The 15,119-nt window shown below is 41.9% G+C and overlaps 1 protein-coding gene across 3 annotated transcripts in view; it reads right to left on the reverse strand.

The window, feature by feature from the left end:
- Positions 1 to 15,119, reverse strand: part of PHF21A (PHD finger protein 21A) — a 312,010-nt gene that overhangs the window by 181,908 nt on the left and 114,983 nt on the right. The gene's annotated exons all lie outside the window — the stretch shown is intronic.

Below are 15,119 nucleotides of genomic sequence, written 5' to 3' on the forward strand. Positions count from 1 at the left end.
TCCTCAGTTCCTCTTATCGCCCGTGTCGGTCGTTGGAAACTGAGGAGCACAGATATCTGTTCTCCTATCTCTCCCGTGCAGCATCACTCGGTCGGGCCGGCAGGGCTATATATCAGGCGCCATGACGGCGCCACTCCAGGGGGCGCCCTGCCGGCCCACCGAGTGTTGCTAGGGTAAAAGTCTCCGACGAACGTGCACGCGGCGCGCGCACACCTACTGGAATGGATATGAGCAAGCACTTGAAGAAGAATCTCCAATCAAAGGCACAGGACTGCATACCTACCTAAAGTGGAGCACCCACAGGGACATTACTCAAAGAAGAACAGTGATTTTTAAGTTTCTAACTTAAAATCCAGCTAAACGTGAACAGAATTTATGAGACAAAGAAAAGGCACTTGTCTAACCCTCAGGGCTTTTTCCTGCCCAAACTTCAGATGCCTATTGCAAACAGTGGAGATTATTAGAGTCTCTTGAAAAACACTGTAGGAATCCTTTACAATGGAAAGTGTTCAGCAGCTAAATACAGGGGACACTATCTGCTACCTCAGTAATACACATAGACACAGAGTATATTGTACACTGATGTACCCAGATGAAGACAGAAAGGACCGCTGTGATCATCTGCTCTAGACATCCTGCATAATATGGGCCAAAGAACTTTCCTGAATTAACTCCTGTTTGAACTAGAACATAGCTTTTAGAAAAACATCTAATCTTGATTTTAAAATTGCCAGTGAGAGAGAATCCACCACAGCCATTGCTAAATTGTACAATGGTTAATTACCATCACTGTTAAAAATTTACATCTTATTTCCCATCTGAATTTGTTAGCTTCAACTTCCAGCCATTGGATCAGGTTATACCTTTCTCTGCTGAAATGAGAGGCACATATCTAATATTTGCTCCCCATGTAGGTAAACAAACTGTGGTAAAATAATCTCTTAACTTTCCTTTTGTTAAGATAGACTCAAGGAGCAAAATCTATTTATTACTATAAAGCATGTTTTTCAATCCTTTAATCATTATCACTGCTTTACTCTGAACTCTTTCTGAACTCTTTCCAACTTTTCAACATCCGTCTTGAACCATGAACACCAGAACTGGACACTGTATTTGGTACTGGTGTGACCCGTTACTGGAGTAATGGTAGTATAGCCTCTCTACATCTATTTAAGATTTCCCTGCTTATACATCCAAGGATCCTATTACAGCAGAATCCCATTTATCTGATCTAACTGGGACTGGGGCCAGATCTGATAATCAAAAAAATCAGATAATCTGGAGAATGGGAAAGTGCATAGCTGCAGCACCACCTAGCAAGCACAGGAGAGATCATCCACTTCTGCACCTATGCGTGCTGGTTGTTTTAGTTCACACGGAAAGCCAGATAATGGAGAGTCGGATAAATGGGGTTCTACTGTAGTCCTTTCGGCCACAGCCTTTTTGGTTTCTCACTGGGAGAAGCAAACTAGCACAGCTGATCCACTGACCTCTGGGGTATTGGCCCAGCACAATTCCATGGCACCATTCTGTAAAGAATTAACCTAGCAACAAAAATTAAAACTCTGCAAAAGGTCTCCACCAGAGCCCCACACATCTTACTGTCCAGCCCAACCCATCTAATTATGGTTGAGAGAGAAAAATGGAACCTGGGACCATACCCTTAAGACAAAAATCTGGACTCCCAAAGGAGTGGGGGAGGAGGAAAGCAAGTTCCAAAGGCTTGAGGCTCCTAACAGAGAACACCTACCACTTTGACAGCTGTCCACACTCTACTTTACCAATGGCCCTCTAGTTATGGCGCCACTGCTGACTGCAACTGGAGCAATGTGACAGAGGGAGAGAAGCGGTTGCTTAGATAGGAGGTGCTAGCCTTTTAGAGCTTTGCATGTCAAAACCAACATCTTAAAAATTAACCCATAAACCTTCAGACAGCCAGTGCAAGTTCTGGAGGCACAGGTTTAATATGCTCATGAAAAGAAACACTGCTTAACAAGTGGCCACTGAACTCTGGACCAGCTCCAGTTTCTGAATGGACTGTATTTCAATAGTCTAATCTTGAAGTGAAAAAAGAGCGGATGATACCTTCACAGGTCCATAGATGGAAATAAGCTGATGTGGCTGTAGCTGCTATCTGATCTTCAAGTAGCAGCTGGGGGTGTTAATGTTTCTTTAAAATAGCATAAGCAGGTACACCAAGGTAAAAAATCAACTCAGACGACAAATACTAGGGCAGTAATACTCAAGCTGAGGCTCTTGAGCAGCAAGTGGCTCTTTAATGTGTTTCCGGCTATTTGCAGCACATGATATAAAAACACTGTCATTTAATTATTAACCAATCAGGATGCTTTTACTATGTTATTAACCAATTGTAGTTGATAAAATAATAATACTTAGTCATTTTGCAAGAAATATAATAAATGTAACAATGAATTCACACTACTGTGGCTCTTCTGGGTAATGCTGATCGCTAATTTGCCTCCTGAACCACTGAGGTCTGAGTATCACTGTACTATGGGATTTTGGTGACAATTCATCAGGCAGCAAAGTGGAAAACCCAAGCTGAGATGTGGACTCAGTTCTTAACTCCATAAGTCTAGCATTCAGCATTACAAAAAGTTTTGTGACTTCTCAGTTATCACCTCTATTTCAACCAGTATGTCTCAGGAGTTTGGAAGGAGAACACTCTTACCAAACAAAGCAATGAAGTCCCTTGAGGGAACAGAGGAGGAACATTCTGAGCTTGCCTCATCTGTTGCTCATTAAGAGAGAAACACATAAGCCTTCAGAAACCAAAAGAATAGGTAATGGGGTTAGTGACAGAGAATCATCATAATTTCTTCCAAGGGAGGGCACTCTGCCTCTACCGAAGATCTTGTGATCATACACAAAACATACAGTGACAAATAACTCCAAAGGTGCAAGCAGAAACATGAAGCACTCAACTGACACACAACAATCCCAGAATGGAGGGCGATACTGCACAGGGCTTACTGCCACCTAGTGTTCTGCTTTTTTGTATCTATGACTAAAAATTTAATTGCAAGTGAAAGAAAAGTAAATTGAAATTAAAGACAAGGGTGTAATTGCCTGAGCTACCAGCTATATGTTGACTCCAGGCAAGGCAAAACAACTGCAGAGTCTTATGGAAGAGACAAAGACACACACACAAAATCTATTCCACGACTGGTTATCATTTGGCTGAGTTGTTATGTGCTAATTATTATGCAGTATCTGGACAAGAGTTAGATATTTAATACCAGGGTCTAAACAATCAATCCTCACAATTAAGTCACTCCCTGTCCTTCATCCCTACCTGCGGACACAGCTAAACCTACTGAAAGACCACCCCCTGCTCCTCCTCATGATCAGTAACAAACCTCTTCCAGGCAAAAAGACAGGTTTAATACATGATCTGAAGCATGTCCTTCGGGTTTTGGAATACTGCAAGATGGAGTGAATCTCAAAACTGAAGGCTCTCATATGAGAACTTACTCAATTACTCGCTCCAGGAATTCAATCCTGGGGACAGATGGCAAGAACATTTTGGCTGATCATAAGGGCCATGATGGGTTATGTGGGAAAGTTGGTGTGAAGGTAACATGAGGGGACCCAGAATAAGGCCAATGTGCTCATGATGGAGACAGAATATACCCACCTTCCTATGCAGGGACTGATTTTACTATTAGTCATTTACTTTCTCTGATCAATGTGAATTAAACTTATTCACCTCGTTAAAAAAAAACATAAGTAATGGCAAGAGTGATTTAAAACCTGAAAAATCAAGGAATGAAGAGTTAAGATTGGGTTAACATGTCAAACTTTAACTCACCCTTGCATGTACGCTCACATCCTACAATGATGTGAATTACAATGCCAAGATGCCTAATATTACTGACATCACAACTTCTAACTAGTTTTACTGAGTACTAGGAATGGAAATGTCAAACACAAACAAGCATCCTCAAATCTGGCTGCAAAACAAGGGATTCTGCAGTTTGGTGTATGTTTCTTCATTCTTTTTGTAAGAAGGACTGTCACGAGGCAGAACATTGGGCTGCTCCTGTCACTGTACTCAGTGCTGTGCAGGAAGGTGAGGAAGACAGGAAACATGTCTTAAAGATTTCCATAAGATGTCTTGATAGTAAGTTCCCACGTTTAAATCTCATATCCTGGTACAACATGAAGCACAACTGGAATAAAGTGAATGTGTCAATCTTTGCCAGGTCTTTTTCCCTTCTCACCCCAGTCAGCCTTCTATCAAATAGCCCAGCTTGCCCACTATATGACCAATTGAGGGTAAATATTCAAGTATCTTACACTGCATTTTCACATAGATGGGGTCTTATATCTAAAGGACAGTTATCTTTTCTTCATGGTGATAAGTTTAAAAATGTAGGGATGACAAAGCATTAAAAGCAAAGAGATTGTTGTACAACAGACCAATCTTTGCATACTTGCCAAATGTACCATTATGAGCAGGCCCACCCAGCTTTTGTATCATTTCCAGGCCCAACAGTCCCAGTTAACTTTGCGAACAATTGCTTGAGACTACAACAAAGCCTCCAACCAGTACAGGGCAGTGGGGAGGTAAGATCATCCTAGGAAGGACAATTTCCTTTGTTGTCTTCTCACTCAGGCAGAATGGTATTTGGACTTTGAAGAGTTATTAGTCCCTTATGTGTCCAAACAACATTCATTCTGAAACTTCTCAATGTCTCCCATATCCTAAACAGGTGTAACAGATTACTGCATTATGTGAAAAATACAGGAGAATTATTGGAGAATGCTTCAGCATCAGCTGTGTTGAGTGAGACCAGCATAAGAAGCACCAGAAATGCCACCCACAACAGTACTGCCTCCAGGTACACTGAGGATACAGTGGTTTGAATAACTGTGTTAACATGTTTCAGAGTGGTAGCCTTGTTAGTCTGTATTAGCAAAAAGAACAAGGACTACTTGTGGCACCTTAGAGACTAACAAATTTGTTTGGGCGTAAGCTTTCATGGGCAAAAACCCACTTCATCAGATGCATGGAGTAGAAAATACAGTAGGAAGATATATATATTATATATACATATTTATACACACACACACACACACACACACACACACCTCTACCCCGCTATAATGCGACCCGATAACACAGGTTCACATATAGTGCGGTAGCAGTGGGGATCCAGCAGCACTTTAAAGGATCTGGGGCTCTGGCTGCTGCGGGGAGCCCTGAGCCCTTTAAATTACCTCTAGACTTCTCTATTTTGAACACCAGGATCCAACCTGGAGCATCTGGGGATGTCTTTCAATCAGATCCTTTACCGTCAAAAAGGATGGAAAAGGATGCACAGAAGCATCTTTCTTTACAACTGCCTAGCTACTACTGATACATCATAAAGTACTGTCATCCTTTTCGTAAAGGCCTTTTATTGTGTGCTTTTTGGATAGCTAAGCCTTTAGATTTAGAAGACACAAACAACTGTAGTTCTAAAGTGGATGTTTGGCAGCTGATTCTCCTCCCCTTCCAACTAGTAAATGTTTCCTATGATATTTTTACCTCTCCCATCATTGACAAGATGACATCCTCACAAACAGTAGATTCCACTTAACAGAAACCCAGATATTAACAACCTCTAGTTAATAGCAATACTTCCCATTAGTTTTAATGGGAATGGGATTTGAATATTGGCAATAGAATGCCACTTATTAAGAACATATTTTGGGGAAAAAGCCGCAACTCTAAGCAGGTCTGCAAGGCTGCAGCCAGAGAAGGAAGTGCTGGGATGTATCTTCTCTGGCTGCAGCCCTGCAAATCTGCATATGGACAGGCATCACACAGGAAGCAAGGGGCTAGGATGGGAGGCTGTGGGCAGGAGGACTGCAGCAGCCCAGATGCTGGTACTACAGGTACTTCTCCCTGTGCTCTCCAGGCTGCACCCTGCCAGAGAACTACACTCAGGGAAGGAAACACTAGGATGAGCTGACCCTGACGCCCTGAGAGCACAGGGAGAGGTACTGTGCAGCTCTATGGGCCCCAAGCACCCACAATCCCTGTAGAAAGCTCTGGCATCATGGACACAGCCGCCCTCTCTGCTGCTGCCCTGCCTGCAGCCAGGTTTGCAGGAAAGACACATGTCAGCACCTTTCTTTATTGGCTGCAGCCTTGCAAACCTGCCTTCCACTAACTGAGAACAACCAGAAAATGGAAATTTATTTATGGCAACTGAGGGGTTTCTAATAAAGAGAATCTACTGCACCTCCCAATAAAAAGAAACCTGTTTTCCTCCATTACATATTGACTCATACACTTTAAGGCCAGAAGGCACCATCTAGTCTGACCTCTTGCACATCGCAGGCTACAGTACCTCGCCCACCAAGCCAAACTCCCTCTCATAAGGTAGGTTTTCCATTCCTCAGACCATCCATGTAGCCCTTCTCTGGACCTGTTCCAGTTTGATTTCATCTTTCTTAAACAGAGGAGAATTGCACACAGTATTCCAGATGAGGTCTCACCGGTACCTTGTATGATGGCAATAATGCTTCCCTATCTGACTGGAAATATTGCACCTGATGCATTTTTGGATTACATTAGCCTTTTTCACAGCCACATCACATTGGCAGCTCATAGTCATCCAGTGACCACCTAATACACCCAGGTCTTCTCCTCCTCTGTTGCTTCCAACTGATATGTCCCCAGCTTACAGCAAAAATTCTTATTATTAGTCTCAAAGTGCATGACCTTGCACTATTAAATTTCATCCCATTTCTATTACTCCAGTTTTCAAGGTCCTCTAGATCTTCTTGTTTGATATTCTGGTCCTCCTCCTTACTGGCAATACCTCCCACCTTTGTGTCAGTTGCAATTTTATTAGTACACTCCCACTTTTTGTGCCCAGGACATGAATGAAAACGTTAAATAAAACTGGTCCCAAGACTAATCCCTGAGGGACTCCATTAGTTACTTCCCTCCAGACTGACAGTTCATCTTTTAGTATGACCTGCTGTAGCCTCCCCTTTCACCAGTTCCTTATCCATCTTTCAATTATCTTATTGAGAATAAGTCTGTATTTTTATGATGATTTCCAAGACAGTACATTATTTTGTACCTCTATGGCTGGAGCTGGTATTGTAACAGCTTGGCACTGTTTTGTCCAAAACCTCACACTGTTAAGCAGGTGTCAATCATACCGGGAAAAGATTAAGAGGGTTCTGTTTACTCATTGAGGCAGGTGACTCATTGTCCCAGCTGCATATAAAGGAAGTAGGAGTGTGTCTAAAAAGAAAGACACTTGGGTTGAGCAGTTATCAGAAAGGAAGCCTAGAAGTAGCCAACTTTGGGGAGACGGTTTAAGCTGGTCTTTGTCTTATATCTTATTGCTGTGTTCTTTATTATTAAAGCCAAACCTCAGAAAAGCGAATTGGGACTTTTCATGCTGGAGTGGACTGTGTTCATAAAGCAGTTCAGGAAAGGTGTCTGTTTACAGCCACTTGGTAATAAGCATTTTTATCTTTTTATATTATTCATTCAAAAGAGGGGAAGATTCATGCTTAATAGAAGCAGTCCCAGATCACCAAAATAAACCAACAGCCTCTGGCACTTTTTTCTAATGCCACAATTATATTCATTATCATAAATTCAAATGGCACATTTGCACATTTCTTCCACTGGCAATAGAAAAGATGCTTTAATACACACCTGGACTGGGTTTGGTGGTGTGGTTTGTTTGTTTGATTGGTACTTAGAGCATAATTTACAAGATTGAAAGTGGCGTGGCATGAGTTTTCAGAGATTCTGAGCATCCACAGCTCCCATGGATTTCGAAGGATATTCCAAAGTATTCAGCATATCTGAAAAGCTTAGCTCTTATTTAGGTTCCTAATTATGAATTTAAATATCTAAAATATAGACATCCAAGTTCATGAACTTTAGCCTAGATGTACCTCTACTATGCTAGAGAAATCCTGGTTAAGATGTTATCCAATCATGTTAGCCTGCAAAGCCAAGATCACCTGCTGTGCAATGGCACTACATCAATGAAAGAAGTTTTTGGGCTTGTCAAAATTTACAATATCTGTCTTTTCAGAAATGCTTCTGCATAGTTTATGAATGTTTTTTGATAGCTTACACCAGTTTCTCCTCTTCCTCCTATATTCTATGGCCTTTCTTGAGCTTTCCTTCCCCAACAAAATCCTTTTGCCTGCATACACCGTGTAGACCACAAAACATGTTTTGAGTGAAGTGTGCTAGTATTAGACATTCTGTTTAGACTTTTAAGTGGGTTTCATGAAAATTCCACTCTACTACTTGTGATTAGTATGCAGGAAGGGCGGAGTCCCAGGATATATTTATGCACCCTTCACTTTTACTATACTCTTCAGGTTGATATGATCCCTGTAATAAATTTGACAGCTTATTCATGATACATTTCTGAAGACTTCAGTTATGGCAGTTTTTCTTTGTTGCTTAAGTGATTTGTTTGCATTTACTCAAATGCATATCAACTATTTATTGCTATAATTGTGGCTAATTAGTCATCATTACCACTTTTATAAAAAACCAAAAATCTTTTTTCTCATTACACACAATTAAGTAGCAAGACTGGAAGAAATTTGGCAGATTATAAACAAACAGAATGTAGATTAGTAATCTGAGTTATCCAAAAGGGCTGCCTAAAGTTGCTTTAAATTCAAACATGGAGAATAAAACTTGCCAGTCCTTAAGAGACAAAGCACAATGGCTTGCTTTTGCAGTGTGTTCTCTATAGGATTCAGTAATCATCTGCTCTCCACAGTAAAACACGTTTGTGAATAGACTTCCTTCTGGAGGAAAAATAAATAAAACCGCCTGACATCACTGCAAAGAGAACTACTTTGTGTGTCTTAATATAAATTTTGTTCAACACTTTACATACCAAAGTGATAAGTCCATCAAAAACTTAGGTATCTTCTGACATTGGATACCTGTTTTCAGCTTTATCAACAAAAAGGCTCTGTTTCTCTTTAGGCTTATGCAAAGGAATCCTCTCAATTCCTTCAACGTCAGGGCACTGTCAAGGAAAAACACACTAAAGTGCAACACAAAGATGAAAAATTCTGTGAAACCTGGATGAATCATTTAATTTTATTGCAAATTTAATTACAGAAAAAGTACCCTCTCCGCTTTGTTCTTGTTTGAAAACAAGGCTGTGTAATGAGATTTCTGCTGCCAAAATTAGTATGTGGTAGAGCCCATATTAAAATTACCTGTTAAATGGTTATTAGAGACTTGGTCAAGATGGTAAGATGGGGAAGGAAAGTGAAACAGCACCAAAAAAGGCCAGAGAGCATCATAATGTGTTCAAGGAAGCCAAGAACAACATTCACAAAACATGAAGAGGCATTTCTGAAAAGGAAGTTATGCTTTTAGGTAATCCAACCTTGACACTGGCGCTGCAAGGCAATATTACTGGACAATACCTTAGAAAAAATTATGGTTAAATAGGCAGATATGTTCAAACTTGGGAGGAAAGGTGGTCTTGTGGTTAAGACACTGGAATACTAATTTGAAAGTCAGTGGTAAAACTCCTGGCTCTGCCACTGACTTTCTCTGTGACCTTGATTAAGTCACTTAACTATTGGCACAATTCCACATTTTCACTCAAGTAAGGTGAACTCTTCCTTGCCACTGAAAACAAAGTAATGTGGTGCACATTTAGTGATGACATATCTGTGACAGGGTGATGCCATTTGTATTTGATTGGGGAGGGCATGGAAGAGAACAGATGTCTGTTGAAAGTCTTCATCCTGCATGTCTTCTTTCACGCCAGCTCTGCTCCTTCTCAGTCTTTCATGAGAGCTACAGGTTCTCCAACGCTGAAAATCTACAACAGGTATGTTGGTAGCTTTTCTGATATTTCAGTTGCTAATTCTATACCGTTATACTTTAAAGAGTACATTTCCAGAGCAGGGATTTAGCTCCAGGTTATGACTATGGTTATCAGGAAATCATAACTAGCCCCCCACGAAACAAAAATTTTACCACTTAGTGGGGACAGATTAGTAAAGTTTAACCAGATATTTTATGGTACAAAAATCTTAAAATCAACTGGGATGAAAATGAAAATACACATGTAAAAGGAAGTTTTAAAGGGACATAGTCAAATCTGGTCCCAAACTTAGACTTGGTAAAAACTGCTTGTGCAAAACCTAAGAAATGCTGCCTTTTAAAAATTCCAACTGATTTTTTTTAAACAAACACATTCTTCTACAACTGAAACACTGTAGCTCTGAAATCACTAAACTTAAAACAAAAGCCAAACTGACCTCACTTATTTTCACTGAATTTTTAAACTTTCATTGTTAATTATTTAAAGTTAAAATTATCTGGAAAAAAGAACAGTTTAAAATTATTTAAAATTTACACTTCCCCTCTAAATGAAACTTATGTTCAAGAAAAGTTTGTTCCCTTTTAAGTTGCCTTTCATGTGACTCAGTGAAACTTACAGCATGCACAGCTTCATTACCTCCCAGGTGAAACAAATCAAAGCATTCACTTTCACCACTCTTTACATTTTCATCAGCTGTATGAATTTTTGGCTTGCCTTTTTCTGTACAGCTTAATTCTGCATCAATTAACCAGTTTCTCTTTTTACGTTTATGCCTACATGTGACACAGACTACTTGCTTTCTCCTTGTAGATTGCCAGATCTCTTCAATTTCATAAACTTCTTGAACAGAGCTCTCATTATTAACTCTCAGCAAGAAGTCTTAACCACTATGAACCACTGCAATGACAGACAGCAAATTCCAGCATATTAGCACTACTCCCACAATGCTTCAGAATGGGAGGGACGCTCTACAGCAACTGGAAGCCTTGGCTTAACTGCCACAGATTTGGCACTTGCACTAGAAGCTTTTGTGCATCTTCAGTAAAGAAGAGAGCAAAGAATCATTTATAAAATATCAGCAACAACAATACTGTATTTAATTCAATTTTTACAACCACAGGTTCTCAATCTGTCCTCAAGCACAAGAAGAGGAACAATCTGAAAAGCAGAATGTTATACACCTCACTTCAGTGAAAGTTGATTAAACAATGGCAAATGTGTCCACAAATTAAAAGCTGAATCATCATCATCCCACAGCTGTGGTTAAAAGAAGATGCCCCATGAACCTACCTAGGGGGAAATGAGAGCTAAGTCTCCAATTCTTGGAACAGCAGAAACTGGGAACCCTGACTCTCTTCTAGTCAAAAGCTCCAGCACTGTCTCTCTCTGAACTAAGCATGTGCTACAACACAGTCCCTTAGCCAGAGGAAGTGAGTGAGGCATTACAGTAAAAAGTGTTTTAGAAATGTACGTAAAAGATGTTAGGAAACAGGAGTACACAACAATTTTGCTCATCAAACCACTTTAGAGGTTAGCCTACTGAATGCGGTTTTCCCCCGTATGCAAAGATCAAACCAATATTTTCTCAGTTACATTTATTATAAAGGAAAAATAATGAAAATGAGAACAAAAGTAAAAAGACTCCATCAAAAGCACAGTGTCTGACTCTTAACAAGATGCATCCCTGTGCCTTGCAAAATCACAGCTGTGTCTGCAGAGACTTTCCAAAACTCAAAAGGGCCCCTTCTCCCCTCCCACACACTACAACTACAAACACAAGAAGCATGTCTTCTCTTCATGTAGAAAATGTATGTTCAGTTTAAACACAATTTCATATAATCCCCATATTAGCAGCCATGCTCTTTTAAAAGGGTCTTTTTGAGGACACTAGCAGCTCATTGACCCAGTGGTAGAGAGGATAAAGCATCTGTTTTACCTCCTGTTTTAATATTTTGATAATCACAAGAACATCACTGTTCAACATTTAGCAAAAACAAAGAATAGGAATGTAAAGCAGGAAACTGGTTTACAATTTAACACTTCACACTGTGTGTCACAAATGAGGTCCCTTTTCATGATTACTGGCAGCCAACAATTAGAAACTGAGTAAATCAAAGCTTTTTAAATACAACTCATGCTTTATCACATGATAAAAAATGCTTCACCATGTGAAACATCAAGATACTATGCTGACCAACAGGGTGCAGCTTCTCCTTAGATGAATGTCCTCATAAATGAGGGGTGGGCAAACTTTTTGGCCCAAGGGCCACCTCTGGGTATGGAAATTGTATGTCAGGCCATGAATGCTCATGAAATTGGGGTTCGGGTGCAGGACAGGATGTGGATTCTGGGGTGAGGCCAGAAATGAGGAGTTCAGGGTGCGGGAGGGGACTCCAGGCTGGAGCAGGGGGTTAGGGCATGGGGGCAGGGGTGAGGGCCCCGACTGGAGGTGTCGCCTCTAGGGTGGGGCTGGGGTGAGGGATTTGGAGTGTAAGAAGGTGCTCCAAGCTGGGACCGAGGGGTTCGGGGAGGGCGAGGGGGGGATCAGGGCTGGGGAGGGACTCGGGGGTACAGACTCCGGGTGGCACTTAACTCAAGCAGCTCTCGGAAGCAGCGGCAAGTCCCGCTTCTGGCTCCTATGCAGGGGCACGGCCAGGTGGCTCTGTGCGTTGCCCCATCTGCAGGCGCCACCCCTGCAGTTCCCATTTGCCGCAGTTCCTGGCCAATGGGAGCTCGGGGCAACACGTGGAGCCCTCTGGCTGCCCATAAACGTAGGAGCTGAATGGGGGACATGCCACTGCTTCCGGGAGCTCCGGCACATGGAGCAGCCCCTGACCTCCCTTCCCTAGCAGGAGCTCAAGTGTTGGATTAAATCAGCTGGCGGGCCACATGTGGTCCATGGGTCGTAGTTTTCCCACCCCTGCCATAAACAATGACTGAAGAGAGTCAAAAGCAACTAACTTATTCTCAACTGCAAATCGTATTTTCTGTTCAGGTTTTTATAATTGTAACTTTAAAGAATATCAAATCAGAGTTATAAAACCACCATAAGACAGATGTCTATGTTTTTCTAAGCTTTGAAGTTCCTTCTCTCCACTTCCAGTACCTCACCTCCTGTCCCTGTCTGAACACGTAAACTGATAGTCAATCCTCTGGCTTGATGGCAAACTAAACCTGAAACTATCAGGAGCCCTCTGACCTAACTGAAAAATTCTGAAGCAGCAATCTCTCTCATTCTGACACACAACCACACTATTGTGCTGATTTTAGAGAACAAATCCCCTTCACAAGAGACACAACGTAAACAGCAAACTTCAGTTTTTAGTTGAATTTAAATGGTTTTCTTCACTATATTAGTAATTTACTCATTAAAATATTGCACTACATTATAGTAGCTAGACAATGAGCTAAGGAAATACAATGCGAAGCTCCATCTTCAAACAAAGTTTCAAAAATAATGTTAATTGATTCCTACTACTTCCCTTTGAAATTACACAGGTCATGGAAGTAAACTTTTACTTTGACAAAGACTATTTAATTCTTAAACAGAATATATGCAGCACAAATACAAATGCAGGAAGCTAAATGTGATGTGGGATACAGCTATACATTCTGCTTAAACACGTTTCAAACTCTTTTTTTTCCATGCAGGAAAAAAGTCAATGAAGTCCTTTGTGGATTTAGGCCACAGTGACCAAAAGCTGGCTCGATGTAGTTATATTTTCATAGCAATACTGTAAACATGAACGAACAAAACAGGGGCTTTTGACTGAGGTTTTTTTTTTTTTTTTTAATGCATAAGTCAGCAGAACTATGTATCCCATCACAAGAAAATCTAAATTCAATAGTTACCCATATGGTTTTGCAAGTCCTCTAGACTTTCTACAGAGTAATCATCTGTCTGCAAATGACAACTATTTTCAGTCCATATATGGAGCAATCCCCATCAGGTGACTAACGCTATTAGCAGTCAATTGTGGAGCAGTCAATTAGAAACCAAGCACCAGTCAAGACAAGCAGTTAGCCTAGAAAAGACTTACATACTGGCTTGCTATGGACTAAGGGCATGGCTACACTTACATTTTTGCAGCGCTGGTAGTTACAGCTGTGGTCGTACAGCTGTGTAGGGCCAGCGCTGCAGTGTGGCCACACTGACAGCGACCAGCGCTGCAGTGTGGCCACATTTGCAGCATTTGCAGCGCTGTTGGGAGTGGTGCATTGTGGGCAGCTATCCCAGCGTTCATGTGGCTGCAACGTGCTTTTCAAAAGAGGGGGGTAGGGTGGAGTGTGACAGGGAGCTTGCGGGAGACAGAGAGAGTGGATTTTTGGAGCAGACACTGTGACAGCTCCCTGCCTTGCAAGTTCAAAAGAGGGGGGTGGGGTGGAGTGTGACAGGGAGCGTGGGGGAGACAGAGAGAGGGGATTTTTGGAGCAGACACTGTGACAGCTCCCTGCCTTGCAAGTTCAAAAGCGGGGGGTGGGGTGGAGTGTGACAGGGAGCGTCGGGGAGACAGAGAGAGCGGATTTTTGGAGCAGACACTGTGAGCTCCCTGCCTTGCAAATTCTGGCCATTTCCCCCACCCCTCTCTCAATCACTCTTAAATGTAAAAAGGCTTCAGACCAGATAAGCAGCTTCTCCGACGGACTCCCTCCCCCCCGCCGTGCTGTTTGTCTCCTCAAGCAAACAGCTGTGAACATTCCAAAGCCTCTGCTCGGCTCGCTCGCTGGAGCAAAGAGCAGCTGTGTTTGGTAGCTCCGGGGAGTACCTTCCGGTTTGTTGTAGACAGGAATTCTGGGATACCTCTTAATACCCTGGAGGCCAATAACAGCGCTGGTGAGTGTCCACACCTGATGAGCAGCGCTGCATCACCAGCGCTGGATTCGCTACACCCGTAGCAGACCAGGAGTACAGCCAGCGCTGCAGCCAGGGAGTTGCAGCGCTGGCTGAGCTTTGTAAGTGTGGACACCGAGTAAGTTGCAGCGCTGTAACCCCCTCACCAGCGCTGCAACTTGCAAGTGTTGCCAAGCCCTAAGAGGTATCCAGGGTTCAAAGGGATGAATCCAGAAGCCCTTTCTCAGTTTCTCAGTCCCTAATGTGTAATAGACTTCAAAGAGTTTTGCCTGAGTAAGGACTTCTTGGTTTAGACTAAAGTGAGTGAACTTTAGACTAACTCCAGTCTCAAGTTCAAATCATTGTACCAGATTGCCAGTCTCCTCCCACTTCTGTTTTGTATCAGGTAAAATATAGTTTAAACA

This window comes from Chelonoidis abingdonii, chromosome 4 (assembly GCF_003597395.2).
Source record: "Chelonoidis abingdonii isolate Lonesome George chromosome 4, CheloAbing_2.0, whole genome shotgun sequence".
NCBI classification, from domain to species: domain Eukaryota; kingdom Metazoa; phylum Chordata; order Testudines; family Testudinidae; genus Chelonoidis; species Chelonoidis abingdonii.